The 15,690-nt window shown below is 43.1% G+C and overlaps 1 protein-coding gene across 1 annotated transcript in view; it reads right to left on the reverse strand.

Annotated features, from left to right (window-relative positions):
* LOC126249691 (uncharacterized) overlaps positions 1-15,690 on the reverse strand; it is a 288,350-nt gene that overhangs the window by 83,594 nt on the left and 189,066 nt on the right. The window contains exon 2 of the mRNA XM_049951370.1: positions 10,150-10,208. The gene's annotated coding sequence lies outside the window, so the exon portion shown is untranslated. The remainder of the gene's footprint in view (positions 1-10,149; positions 10,209-15,690) is intronic.

Consider the following 15,690-nt stretch of genomic DNA (forward strand, 5'->3'; position numbering starts at 1 on the left):
TTCCGATCAACGTTTCCGGGAAGTTTCCCTTGGTTGTCACATGTGTAAGTGCTACAACTGGAAATCTCCTCCCACATTTTCTGAACTGGGACACGTTCTGCTCCACTCCCACGCCTCCTGATAAGAACCAGTCTCTTCAAAGGGCACTATGGGGTTGAGAATGAGAGGTACATAAAAAATAAAAATAAAAAAGCTTCAATGCAAGCTCCGACAACTATTAGGCAGAAACTTTTCTTTCTGGACACACGTGCATTTTGCAACAGTTTCCAATATATTAATTTGTGTAGATGACGAGAGAGCTCATTGAAACGACAATGAATAAAGAACAGCTGGATGGAGTTTATGCTGTCTCTCCGCCAGACACGGTACATAGCCTTATCTGCGCCATAAACCACGCAGTAACAGAGTGGTGCCTCATACATGGTATAGGCAGTCACCTCACCAGTTTGTGCTTCCGCTCTAGGACTTTCAAATAGGCCATGCTTCGGCCAATAGTTACGTCTGCCTCGACAGTGCGCTGAAACCCGAAACTATTTGATGCATCCACCAAATTGACATTGATACGTCGAGTGTAAGATTCAAGCAACTGCACACTAACACTCGGCCAACACACTATAGCAGTCAAATGCGCAATAGTCACCAGATGCCTACAGTTATCTGTAGTGGCGACCAGTCTAGCCGTCATACAGTTATGCAGATTATCTAACATTTCTTGCGTGATGGATAACTCGTTTACTATTTGAGAGTCCGAACTTAAGCGAAGCGCGCTCCGAACTTAAGCGAAGCGCGCTCCGAACTTAAGCGAAGCGCGCTCCGAACTTAAGCGAAGCGCGCTCCGAACTTAAGCGAAGCGCGCTCCGAACTTAAGCGAAGCGCGCTCCGAACTTAAGCGAAGCGCGCTCCGAACTTAAGCGAAGCGCGCTCCGAACTTTAGTCGGAAATAATCTGTGTTTGGGTTAGATCAGGTTCGTCAGTGCCACGCTTCTCACAAAGCTAAAGTTGATTATCTATTTTGTGATATATATCCTTATATTAAATTATTGTTATTTTATTCCGTGTATTGCAGCCGTTGATTCTATTGTAGGATTATTGCTCTGCCACACCACCTACTTTGGCAGGGGATTCACTTCCTGAAACCTTTGTGATGGTTGTCTACCTTACGTGTACGAAACTGTTTAATACATTCTTCAAAGAACGGTGCAACACAGAACTACTACACGCACAACGGGTGTGATGCAGTCCACTAGAGTCATTTGTAATTTGAAGATACCAACCTGTTAGTAGTAGGACGCTAGTTGTTGCGAACAACTTTATCGATTCCTGTCGCGCCATCTATTCGCTGACTGTAGCAATAGTTTACATACACAGGCACGGTGTTCAGAAGGTTCAGGCACGGATAGCCACGTTACAACTTGTCTACAGACATGGTATCTTTGATATTTCAAGTCCTTTTGCCGCTAAAGTAGGTCATTTCATCCTGTAAGACAACGTTCGACCACGAAGCATACATATCTTCAACGAGTATCTTCCACAGTAATCTACTCAGCGTATGGAGCTGTCATCTCCATTGTCTGATTTGAATCGTATAGAAGAAGGTTGAAGGGTTCACGAACGTAGTGTCAGATGATATAGTCTTCGCTGCAAAATATTTCTACGTGCCCCTTAAAGTGCGACTGTGCCTTTTAAGCAGTTACAACGTCGGGAAAGCCTCAAACAAAACACACAAAAGTTAGGGTATGTGTTGTTGCTTGTAGACTTTTGACAGGGGCGTAGTCGAGTTGAGAGGAGCTTCACAAGAATAACACGATCCGATTCTCATGGACTACAAAGACACTATCATTAACACCGTCGTGGATTACCGTTTGTGCTGTATTGCTGCGTGGCGTAAGCAAACTGTACCAACTACTACATCCATTTCATTTGCTTCATGAAAGTCACATCTGAATAAATCATATGTCCGGAACTATGCTCCTATGCTTGTTTATACCATGTCATGTAGCTTACAATTCCGCTATTTTCAGCACCTTCGACAAATAACTATGATTTTTCACTGATTTGTAAAAATCTGAGGGTGGAGGACCCCAAAAGCTGTAACAACGTTTACATTGTGTCAGATTAAGCATTCTGTTCTCTCACCTCTCCTGCATTACTCTCTCTCGCGTTCCATAGACGCCACGCACGTAAGACAGCGCACGTACCCCGCGTCGCGAGAATAGTGGAAGTTGATGGGCAATTTTACCCTCACAGTTCGACGTTCGTGTGGGCCGTTCACAAATTAGCGGGTTAAGTACGTTGCTGGCGTCACGTCCTCGCAGATAAACCGCCACGGAGACGTGATGACACCTGTCATGACAGTGAGTGGTGTGGCCACAAAAAAGCGAGATTAGGATTTAACATCCAACAGAGATGGAACAAAAGCACCGACGGGGGAAGGATTTCGGCTGTGTCTTTTTCAGTGACACCATCGGACCATTTGCGGTTTAGTGAAACAACTCAAAATCCAAATGTGCATAGTAGCGCGGGAAACCGAACACCGTCCTCCCAACTGAGCGGCCAGTGTCCTACTACTACGCTATTTTTACTAAGTGAGTCTACCGGAGAACGCTGTCATTCTCCAAAACTCACTTTAATCAACCATAGGAGAAAGAAAAGAATCGTAAATCTTTGGAAGTCTTAGTTTGTTATACGTTAGTAACGTAACGGAGAGTACAATTTGCAATATCCGACTTTTCGCAGATTGTCTATGAGGAAATTCTATACCATGATGATTTTACAAATATCCAATCAGACCTCGAAACAATATGTCTAGTGTAAGGACCGACAACTAAGTCTTAATGTAGAGAAATGCAAGGTACACACTTAACGAAACACAATAGCGTGCTATCTTTGACTACAAGATTGTGAAGTACAGCTAGAATCAGTTATGCCTTACAACTCATTGGGAACCACGAAGTGTGGAGATGAAGTGGAATGGCTGCATAGGCTCAACTGCTGGTAAATCAACTGGCACTTTTATTTCTTGTCACGATACTGGGAAAACAGCAGCCATTCTACAAAAAGAGACTGTGTCCAAAAACTTTTCATTGAAGGTTTGTAAGCTCTCATTTTTCCGAGGATGATTTACTACTCTCACGCAGGTATTCTGTGGAATGTTATCTTAAAAAACTAAAAAGTAAAAAAACTGGCAACATACCCAAGAGAACGTTATACTTTCAGAGGCTTGTTTATGTGGTTAAAGAGCTTTCTGAGAAATCTTAACTGGTAAATACCTAAAAGAAGATTTACATATCGCGCGAGCTTTGTACTAAACTGCAAGAGCTGTGTGTCAGGGAACAACAAATCATCTTCGGCCTACGTATTGATTGTGTACAGATCTTTCAGACAAAATACGCAAATAACTCTCACAGAGGCGCACAAGCGGTTTTCCTTCCGATGCTCCACCCGTGAATGCAACGTCCTAAATCAAAACAGGTGTCACACAAAGGGATAGTTATCACAGTCACTGTAAGTTTAGTTCGGGGAAAAGAGATTAAACTAACGGTACAAACACCTGCAGAAGTCACCAAAAGAAAATTCACCTTCATTATGTAGCATTTATAGATTACATTTCAATCTTCTCCATTAACAGACCAAAAGCAAGCTAATCTGTGCAGAAACTATGAAACAGCTCAAAAACTGGGCTCCAGATTCCCTGTCGGCAGACGCACAGTGTGGGAGCGACCAAATCTAATTTCAACTATCAATCTTTGATTACCATATTCGGGAAAATCTCTGAAGCGAACAAATTTAAGGACGTGGGAATAACTATAAAGATAATACAGTGTCACCTGGAACAGATAAAGCAAAAAACTATAGCAAAACTGATCATCAAAAAAGGGAAATTACGACTTTGTAAACCCATGTGTTGAAACTAATGCTCTTTACACGCTTGAAACTATGATAATTGGAGGCAGGTCCCATTACAAAGCATTGAAAGACGAAGGAAAATTCTCAGAAAAACTATAACCAAAACTCGAATTTGGAAGAAACAGGAATCACAGAAGATCTACAAGTTACAGCAAAAATCAGATACAATCAGGAAACGATGATTATAGTTTTACGGTCAGCTATGCAGAACGGACAATACGTTCATAATGAAAATTCTAATCTTAGCCTTATCTATCGAAAACCATAGCCAGTGGCTAACGGATGATGTTGAAGACCTAAAGAAAGAAATTGTTATTCGTGAAGAAATCCTTCAAACTAAACAAAATTCGAAACCCTAATTCACGAACACAAATTTTCTGTGAAATATACCCGACAAAATTCAGGATGGGCAGAAGAACGTAAAAGAAACACAGCGAAAAAATATTGAGAGGATAAGAATACAAAAGTTGTAAGTTCGAGTGTGCTCCTTACGTGGGCACAATGAATCCTCTGTTACACACTTTATAGCGATTCGCATAGTACAGATACAGACATAATACGCGAGCGCAACATCTCGCCTCTGCTTTAGTTACACTTTTACAACATAGGTGGCGCACCCAATCTACGAATTGAGACGCCGACACGTTTTCGATGTGGACAGCCAGTGGCCGACCGGGCAGCGCCATTGCCGTCTTTTTGCGGCGCTGCAGACGCCGGAGGAGGCTGCGCCTGCCCTTGGCAGGTCATCGACCGTGCGCAGTGCTGCGCCGATCGGCGCCGCCGCCCACACGGGCCGCCCCGATTTATTAAGCGCACATCGCGCTCCGCTTGCCACGCATAATTGTGTATACATAGTGTCTCATTAAGCCGACTAACGCGGGAAATGCAAAGCAGAGATAGTAGGAGCGTTTCTCGTTGCAGATGGAAACGGCTACACAAGGAAAAAGTCCGAGTAAAGAAGCAGCCCATTTAATCACGACGACGTTGGTAATTGGGAGGTTAGTCAGGAGGACAAGGCCGATTGGCACACTGAAGGAACCATCACTCCATTCTGCTGTAAGTTATTTAGGGAAATGACGAAAACCTGATTAGGATGCTTGGGCGCTGATGAGGACACCCGACATCCGAACACCAACATAACTGTCTTCAGGGTCCTCCCGCAGCCGGCTATACACAAGCGACTTATTGGTAGGGTTTCGAACTTCTACAACGCCCATTAAAAGGATACCAATGGTAATTCTAAACTTTTACCCCTAGTAGTTGTTTTATAAAGGGAATGACATGCACAATGTAGTAGCTAGGAAAATTACACTAAATTAACGTAAACAGCAAAGTAACTTTGATTATTACTCTTTTCACTGGCACTATATTACCTAAATACATTTTTGTGCAGATATGTGGGTGAATGTGGTTTCAAATCGCTTTCTCTCGTGCGCAATTATACCTCATTTACAGCTTAGGCATATCGTATTGAACGAAGTAGTATTGACATGCGCAGGGTATTTCTTTTCCCGTCCTCCTAAAACATGGCCGTTTATCTTGCTTGGTGAATGAATCAGACGTCATTACTTCGATGTTAATTGTATTCATAAAGTCGGCCGGAGTGGCCGTGCGGTTGTGGCGCTCCAGTCTGGAACCGAGCGACCGCTACGGTCGCAGGTTCGAATCCTGCCTCGGGCATGGCTGTGTGTGATGTCCTTAGGTTAGTTAGGTTTAATTAGTTCTAAGTTCTAGGCGACTGATGATATCAGAAGTTAAGTCGCATAGTGCTCAGAGCCATTTGTATTCATAAACAAACAAGTAATTTTCAGTGTCAATCGCTTAAGTCTACTGACTACAGGTAATTGCCGAAGTTTCGGAACTCCAGTAAGTATTGACTCATTTAAATAAAGCATCGTTCTTTGTTGTCTAAAGTTTCCAAACTGCAGAGATATACCTAGATTTTAGTTACTTTTACTATTGACTTAGACAAATGAAAACAAATGTACTGTCTAATAATAAATAATGTGATTTACTAGAAAGTGATACCGATATACGTATTTTAAGACAAATTCATGTGTAAATACCAATCAGCGACATATAGGCCCAAGGTTGATACAATTTCGGCAAATGAGTTACACGAATAACACAAATTAGCGAAATATTTTTAAATACGACATTTTAGTCTTTCGTGCAAGGCCCATAGGGGATAGTTTTGAACTCTAAAATACAGGAAATTCCTTGTAACACTGGACGGTTGGTAGCCCTGCTTTCTGCTCAAAATCGACTGCTCGTAGTGGTGCGCGGCACTCGCCGTCGTGTAAATCAGCCACCAAACACGTCGCGAGTGGGTCAGGTACGCCCGTATTACTTGTGAAACTGGGACTGTTTAAGAACACGTTCTTTAGGCCAGTCTTAATCTTTATTTCATTGCTTGCTTCGTTTTGTTACACATTGCGAAGACTGCACTAGGCTTTGATATGTTTACCACTATTGTGCCACAAGAGACCAAACATTTGAACGTAAAAAGATATTTGGATTTTATGTTATTTCGGGACATACAAAGCGTGAGCATAAATAAGAACGTAAATAGACAAAAGTATTTAATGACAACCGTCTGCACAATGAGAAAATAAGAACTAAGAATCAATTTCATTATTATTTGGCAGTTATAAATACACTATGCGATCAAAAGTATCCGGACACCTGGCTGAAAATGACAAGCCTTCCTGACACATTCTGGAACCAGTTCTCTGAAGGGATGAAAAAAAAAAAATTATGCTCACGACCGGAAGATAGCTTCCTGTATCATTCGCCACTCAGACATGATGGCGGGTTGGACTCATCAAGGGCACTATTTTATCCCATGTAAACATCCTCCACTTGAGACTAACAATGCCTGAATGCTGCCCATTTGGCAAGTTGTATATGCAAGGGTTTACGTGTTTTTCGAAGAAACCGTACCCTGACATTAGCGCTTACCACCATGTACCGCGGCCGATCGAACACATTTTTCCACGCTCTAGAGGCGATGTTTGTGTGTCCACGCTAATCTCTATCTCTGTGGTCTGTTACATTGGGGGACCAGAGATTAAAAAAGGGAATGAGGGAAGAGGATGGGGGTGGTTTCTGTACACTGTCAAAGAAGATGGTTCTTGATTGGAAGGCTGATGATGATTACCCTGTGGAGTGACTTCCTGAAATCTTACACTATCTTCTAAAGATCACTTGAGACTAAATAATCCTCATTTGTAACATATATCGAGAGCCAATCGTCCACACGTCTTCAGTAAGAGCCTCCAACTGTCAACAGTTGCGCATCTCTGCTAACAGTGATCGTGGGAAACCAAATGGGTACCACTACTGTAACAACCGCCCCAATGCCATTTTCAGCTATAGAATTGAGTTTAGTGTTGCGGCCTCTGCAGTACCGTATTCCTTTCTCTGCACAGTAATGCTGTCGCAAGACGTAGGTACGCGCAGCTCTTTATTCCCTGCGTCCTCGCCAAGAAATTTAGTTTGTACATTATGTTAGCGAGTAGCGGAACCGTCAACTCTCTTCAGCTTTCACTCTTGCGTGCACCAAACGACTTGCGTGGAGCTACAGCTTACGGCTCTTCCTTCCCCAGAATCTTACAATCTTGACATCACCACTCAAGATTCTTCTGAAATAAGAAGGGAGGAGGGAATGCTATTTGATGGACACGTTCTTCGTGCAATGCTGCAAGGGCTGAAATGAAAATTTCAGGAATCATCGAGATACGGATGTCCTTCATCTGACTGTCAATGTGCTTTCCATGAACATTAGTGAGACCGACAGAAGAGCGACAGTAAATAGATTTGAAACTCACAGGGTAAGTCACTTGTCAAAGCGTGACAGGGACGCAGAAAGGCGACGTAAATCTTGAAGGCTCGACTTCATTATTGCTGAAAACCTAAATCAGGATGGCAGGAAGCGGGACTGAACCGTCGTCCTTCCGAATGCGAGTCCAGTGTGCTAACCACTGCTATTATACTGGTTTCGGAATAAAAGATACTACACACTGGCGTATGCAACTTCAGGCTACCAGTACGGGAAATAATCATCTCGTACGTCGCATGAGGTATCTTTATTCCTCCTTTTCTTTTAATCATATCTTGCATTAAACTTGCAAGCGCGTAACACCCATCCTATAAGACCATGCCTCAAAGCATTAAGACGTTTAAGCCCACATTCAGGTTGAGGTGGATAGCTACCTATCAACAGCAGTAATAGAAGTAGCTACATTAAACCATCGATGCACGTACGTGACTAAAGTCATGGGATACCTCGTTTTTCCCGGCGTAGTGCAGCAACTGGACGTGGCATGGGTTCAACAAGTCTTTGGATGTCCACTACGGAAATATTGAGCCATGCTGCCTACACAGCCGTCCGCAGCTGAAAAAGTGTTGTCGGTGCAAGATTTTGTGCACGAACTCACCTCTTGATTATGTCTCGTATGTTCGATGGGATTCGTGTCGGGTGACCTGGGAGGCCAAATCACTCTTTCGAATTGTCGAGAACGTTCTTCTAACCAGTTGTAAACAATTACTGGCCTAGTGACCTGACGCACTGTCAACCATAATAGTTCCATCGTTGTTTGGGAAAATGAAGTCAATGAATCGCTGCAAATAGTCCATAAGTAGCCGAACGAACGATTTCCAGTCAATGAGCGGTTCAGTTGGACCAGAGGATCCCGTCATTTTCGTGTAAACACAGCCCACACTATTATGGAGCCACCACCAGCTTGCGCAGTGCCTTCTTGACAACTTGGGTCAACGGCATCGTGGGTCCTGCGCCACACACTAACGCCAGCATCAGTTCTTACCGATTGAAACCGAGACTCTTCTGAGCAGACCACGGTTTTCCATTCTTCTAAGGTCCAAAAGATTTAGTCATAAGCTCAGGAGAGGCGTTGCAGTCGATGTCGCGCTTTTAGTAAAGACACTCGCATCGGTCGTCTGCTGCCATAGCCTATTAACGCCGTGTTTCGCTGCCCTGTCACAACGGATATGTTCTTCGTACGTCTCACATTGATTTCTGCGGTTATTTCAAGTAGTGTTGTTTGTCTGATAGCACTGACAGCTCTACACAAACGCCACTACTCTCGGTCGTTAAGTGAAGACCATCAGCCACGGCGTTACCCGTGGTGAGAAGAAAAGGCTGAAATTTAGTATCCTGGATACATTATTGACCCTGTGGATATTGAATATTGAATTCCCTATTTCCGAAATGGAATATCCCACGCATGTAGCTCCAACTACCATTCCTCTTTGAGTGTCAATTCTCGTCTTGAGACCGTATTTACGTCTGAAACCTTTCCACGCAAATCAACTGAGTACGAAGGACAGCTCCTCCAACGTACTGCCCTTTTTATCTTGTGTACGTGATACTATCGCCGTCAGTATATGTGCATGTCGGTATCCCATGACTTGTCACTTCAGTGTAGTGGTGTGTCTTAGGTCTCACTGGTCCACATGACTGAATTTGTCAATTTCTTCGGTTCTACGTCTGAATTGATGTTAAATTCGCTCAACCACAACAAGAAATGGAATATCTTTAAAACTTTAGGTGGATTTTTAAGCTTAATGTTTATTTATAGCAGCAGCATATGCTCTTGTGCTACCAAAATTTAAGACGCTAACTTTTATCTATGCTGAGATTCGTAAATGTCCCGAAAGTTTCGTATCTTCGATACACTCTTGACACTGTGGATCTTTAATATTGGATTCCCTAATCTGTTACTACTATTCACTACAGTGTTCATCAGTGCACAGAAATGTACTAATACAGAACGTACGACGCAACAAAATAATGTAAAGTTCCTGCATAGCACCGTGATTATCTCGATACAGGAAAGACAGGACTGTTTGTATTACTACGGAACTAATTGCTGTGCATTTACTTTTGATCTTCAACTGTGTCTTTACAGTGCGCGAAGATTCGTTAAAATCTTTCAGCTTTGTGGCAGTTCACTACAGACGTGCATGTATGCTGCAGCGTAAAATGCCGTGTAACACTAGAGACACCAGACTGGTGCTGCAAGCTGCGCAGGAGCTCCGCCGGTTTTACCAGCCGCCGTAGCTAAAAAACGACAGTAATAAACTGCTCCTCCAGTCCACTGAGTTAATGTTGCGAACCTCTTGACACGGAGTAAGGACACAGCTGAAGATCGGAAAACAGGACACTAACGTGTGATGACGAACAGGTTCCAAAGGAGAATGCAGTCAAGCCTTGATTCGTACCTTTATGCGTGGCTATCTGCGCACTTTACGCGCTGATGGGTCCCTCGCTGCCATCGCCCCTGGAACAAGGAAAACGTCACAATTAAGATCAACGCCGCAGTTACAAAAAGAAAAAAAAACTTTTTGCCATCCATAGACTGAGGTGCAGAGTCTTCAGGAGCTCGACCGAGAGCTTCTGTGTTGAATAAGGCTGTTGAGAATGAAGCTAATGTTTGCACGTAATGGATATAGGTGACGTCAGTATCTTTTTAAGCAGTTTCAGTATCTTGAAGTACACTCGCATTTGCAAAGGCAAGAAATGTCAGTCTCCTCTGTCTCGCCCGGAAGGGTAACTTCTTTACGAGACAATATTTTAGTGAATTTTGCGGGCCTGCTAAAAGAAATCAGTAGAAATGTTTTGTTTGAAAGGGTGATGTTAAAGATAATGCGATGAGATGATTGTAAACTGTGGGAGTAATATTAACCAGTTAAGCAAGAAATTGCAAACTGGAATTAAAGAGCAATATTTACTGCCGAAAAAGTTTGAAAAGTAAGGCACGTATCAGCTTAAAGATGTCCCTGTACGTTTCTGATAAGCCAAAATTTTTGTAACCTGCTCTCCATGATAAGCTATCTGACATACAGGGTTTCTAATCGCTACTTCGACAAGACAGAGACAGAGACCGGGCTGCAAACGCCGTTCGCTGACAGTTCTTCAGAGTGTGTCTTGTGCACCTCTAAGAAACGTAGCTGACCAACGCGTCATGATATTGCCGTTACAACGAATAGCACACGATATAACGCATGCAGGGTGTAGCTTTCCCACTATGTTCCCAGTTCCATCTGCGAATGAATGATACCGATAACTTAACGAGTCTGGCACTTAGTTTCCAGGACAACTGTCTACGGTAATTTATCCAACTTTTTCGTACCTCAAGTCAACACTGTCATTATACGCTGATACGGTAATCAGTTTCAGAATAAAATTTGCTGACTGAAATGTTTTATTCTTTCGTTGCAGTCCCTAAACTATGGACTGCCGTTCGTGGTTTCGGATTTCTCCTCCTCGACTCCAAACATCATTGATATCTTTCTGTGCTGGTTCTGAAATCTTCAGTCTCTTGTTTCTCCGCTATAGGTGAGATATCCCGTATGTAAGTCGATGTCGGATATAAAGGTTGGGTGTGGTTACGTTGACAAGAACTAAAAGGATCCGAGGTTCGAGCTTCAGGCCGTCCTGGGCTCGCTTATCGGTTCTTTCAACTCAATGATATCTGTTTGCGAAAAATGCTGATCTCTACCGTCGTTCGCACTCCACGGTAAACAGCAAGTTCCCACGTACGTAACTGGCTCGGTAGATGAAATCAATTCAATGGTCTGAGGAAACCGAGGGCATACTTCCTCCAATGGAGTTCGCGCAGTAAAGATCTGCGGCGTATAAACCACGCTTCGGCTTGAAGAGTTTTACTTTCATAAAGGCTGGGGTGTATACATTTCCTGACTATCTTTCCACCTTCAATGACATCAAACTCCAGTTGTCACAGTGTTTATCATACTCCACATGGCTTCTGCCTTTTTTCTTTCTTTCTGCGGGCTGTCTCCCAGACCAATTTGGTCATCCTATCTGTTTCCACCCTCATCACAAGACCAGCCAGTATTCTCAATATGATTTTTGCTGATACTTTCGTCAGGGTATCTATCTTCCACTGAGGCTAGCACAACTCTTTTGTCTTTAAACTTCTTACTCTAATTGCTCAACGCCCTCTCTTCGAAGCTTTTTCATCTCAGCCGGTCTTACAACCATGTGCGTCACTGTTGTGTAGTTTCTCGTTAAATTTCTACACTGTTTTTATTGTCCACTTCACAAGTCATCAAACAAACCGTTATCTTCTACATCCATTCGTCTCAGCTCATTGCTTTTCTTTCTCCCCGCTACACATTCAATCACGGATTTACATTCGTTCACGTTCCCGTCCGGTGTTTCCACCTACAGTATCTTCAGCCATGTTCTAAGGTATACTATACTTGTAGCTATTTTATTCAAACTAACATACTATGTTTCCCCCCATCTCCTATCAGTGAACTTGCTGTCTGAAGAAGGTAGACAATCCATGTGTGTCCTGGTAGTGGTCTGATCGCCAAGGTTCGTCTGATATGTTCATTTCTTTGTTATTCTCCACACTTCACTTATTTCATCCAGCACTGTGGCGAACAAAATTGCCGATTAACCCCTCCCTGTCTGACGCCTGCATTGATCTCTGTCTCTTGACACTGCTCCCCTGAGGTATCTGTACGTCTGCCATTGTCTCTATTTTGAGTTATGGTGTATGTAGTGTCTTACAGTCGTCCGTTCTTCAAAACCCTCTTGAGTTTCCGCCAATCAATCAACTAATTAATCTGCTGTTTCTTCAAGCAGTTGTGCTAGTGACATTTTAATACGTGAATCTCTATGATCAGGTATTATGCCCTAAAAATCGCCCGGAAAGCCGAGCGCATTAACCTGCCACTAACGTAATTGGGGGAGGCAAGACAGCCCCGGATCAACGAGGCGGGCTAATAAGTCGGCCAGAGTGGATGTGCTTTTTGGCGGTTTCCCACCTACAACTAGGTTAACGCCTGGCTAGTATCCACGTTCCGCCTGAGATATAGGCTAGACAAAATTTAGGACACGTCCTCACTCGAACATGAGATTTACTCCAGACGCAGACATGGTACCGTCCCGAATGACAGGGGTAGAGGGGCGGCATAGGGAAGGGCGTTCTGCCGCCAACTGTCACTAACATTGCCTCAACCCATACAACAATGCCGACCCAATAGTCACGGAAAATGAGGAGGAGGAGGAGGAGGAGGAGGAGGAGGAGGAGGAGGAGGAGGAGGAGGAGGAGGTATGCTCAGAGTAATGAAGCAACTTTAATCATTTAATAAAAGCAATTCTTTCGGCCCGATCTGTATACCAATTAGTTTCCATTCAGAGCATGCTGATGCAATAGCTCCATACTTAATCATATACAACCGCTCGCTAGACGAAAGATCCCTACACGAAGACTGGAAAGTTGCCCAGGTGACACCAATATTCAAGAAAGTAAATAGGAATAATCCACTACATTAAAGGCCCATATCATTAATGTCGATATGCAGCAGTATTTTCATAGTGTGTTCGTTCTCTTCGAGGTAGTTCATAATGTTCGCTCTATTTACACACAGGCAACACTGATTTAGAAAATACAATTCTTGTTAAACACAACTAGCTCTTTACTCAGATAAAGTGTTGAGTGCTGAGTGCTACGGACAGGAGATTTCAAACTGATTCCGCATTTCTAGATTTCCAGAAGGCTTTTGACACTGTACCTCACAAGCAGCTTGTAACCAAATTGCATATTTATAGAATACCGTCTCAGTTATGCGACTGACTTCCTGTCAGAGGCCACAGTTCGTAGTAATAGACAAAGTCATTAAAGTAAAAGAACGATTTCTGGCGTTCGCCAAAGTAATGTTGTAGGTCCTCTTCTGTTCCTTACCTATATAAACGATTTAAGAGACACTCTGAGCAATCATCTTAGGTTGTTTGCAGATGATGCTGTCGTTTATCGTCGAATAACGTCATAAGAAGCTCGAAACAAATTGTAAAATGACTTACAAAAGATATCAAATGGTTAAAATGGCTCTGAGCACTATAGGACTTAACTTCTGAGGTCATCAGTCCCCTAGAACTCAGAACTACTTAAACCTAACTAACCTAACGACATCACACACATCCATGCCCGAGGCAGGATTCGAACCTGCGACCGTAGCGGTCGCGCTGTTCCAGACTGTAGTGCCTAGAACCGCCCGGCCACCCCGGCCGGCACGAAAGATATCTTTATGGTGCGAAAATTGGCATTGACCCTAAATAACGGAAAGTTGAGGTCATTGACATTAGTGCTAAAAGGAATCCGTATAACTTCGGTTACACGATAAATCAGTCAAATCTAAATATCTAGGATTTACAATTATAAACAAGTTAAACTGGAAAGGACTCTTAGAAAAAGTTTGGGCGAAGGCGAACCAAAGACTGCAATTTATTGATAGAACATTTAGAAGATGCAACAGATCTACTAAAGAGACTGCCTACACTACACTTGCTCGTCCCGTCTGAGGATTGCTGCGCGGTGTTGGATCCTTACCATATAAAAGTATTAACGGAGTACATCGATAAAGTTCAAAGAAGGGCAACGTTTTGTATTATAGAGAAATAGGGGAGAGCGAGTCACTGAGATGATACAGGATGTGGGTGGGTTGGTTGGCTGGTTTAAAAGAGGTCATCGGTTCCTCGTTCAGATTAAAATAATATCACAAGGCTGCTTCCTTAAGCAATCGCAAACATTTTCCGTGAAGGGATTAACCGCCTTGTCTCACAGTGGGATGAATGTATTGACAGTTGTACCGATTACTTTTAAAATAATGAACAGGTTACATTTCTTCCCTCTGTCTCGTTTTCATTTGACTGCTCCTTACAGGTAAATACGAACACTGGAGTAACCTATTACTGAAACAAGCACTTCCCATCAAAAACAAAAAAACCTATCGCAGGAAGAAAGGTGGCTAATATACACACTGATACTCAAACTCCTTGATGAGTTACGTTCCAAGAAGCGCAGCCTTCATCGAAGCTGGATGATTCATGCGTCGGTCTGACTGGTAGTAAGACTGCAAACCGCGACGCTGCTTGGCGACTGGGTTCACATACAGGTGAACCCTGCTCCATTCGTCTTGTCGGAAGCAGCCCCAAATTAAGCATGGAATTTCTTGCGTGCCATCACTACAAAAGTGAATCCTTCCTTGAGTCCTTTGTTATCCTATCTATCCATAAGAAAAAGGTACCGAAAACGGTCTGTGAGAAGTTTTCTTCTTTTACGCATTGCGTCGAATGATTTTTAACTCGGTATATAATACGACAGAGAGCTGTCGTCTCCAACTTCGCGCTTTAATGAAGCAATAAACAGATGAAAACCTTTCGCAGTGCAATGGCGGACACACAGAAAAAAATTTCGGCTCTAAGTAAGACGTGGAATACTTTGTATACATTAAGGTGAGCGGCAATAAAAACATGGCAGTAAAACAGCAACATCATTGAAGGCAAATAACGGTTATTTTAACCTTTCCTTAAAGACTTGTCAGTCATCTGCATTAAATGCTGCTGTTATTTTTATAGTCTAATGTAGCGTGCACAGGAAAATCGATAACAGAGTACTCAAGACTAAATCTGTCAGTCTGCAGCGAGGTGCACGCTGTAATAAAACGAGGTTTAAAACTGTGTGCTAACCACGACTAATCGGGACCTTTGCTTTCGTGGGGAACGAGCATGTCTGAAGAGGCCCCTCCCTCCCACCTCTCCCCCTTCGAACACATCACGGCCCTATTCAAAGCTTCAGCCAGTAATTACCTCTTCCTTCCTACCGAACTCTGCAGAAATGTCTTTACATACCTTGCTTAGTTAGCAATCCTGCAAGACAAGAAATGGTTCTGCAATAGTCTTACGAAGACCTGATTTCGAGATCCAGGCCGGAACCATTGTGAACTGTT

Source organism: Schistocerca nitens, chromosome 3, assembly GCF_023898315.1.
Source record: "Schistocerca nitens isolate TAMUIC-IGC-003100 chromosome 3, iqSchNite1.1, whole genome shotgun sequence".
Lineage (NCBI taxonomy): Eukaryota > Metazoa > Arthropoda > Insecta > Orthoptera > Acrididae > Schistocerca > Schistocerca nitens.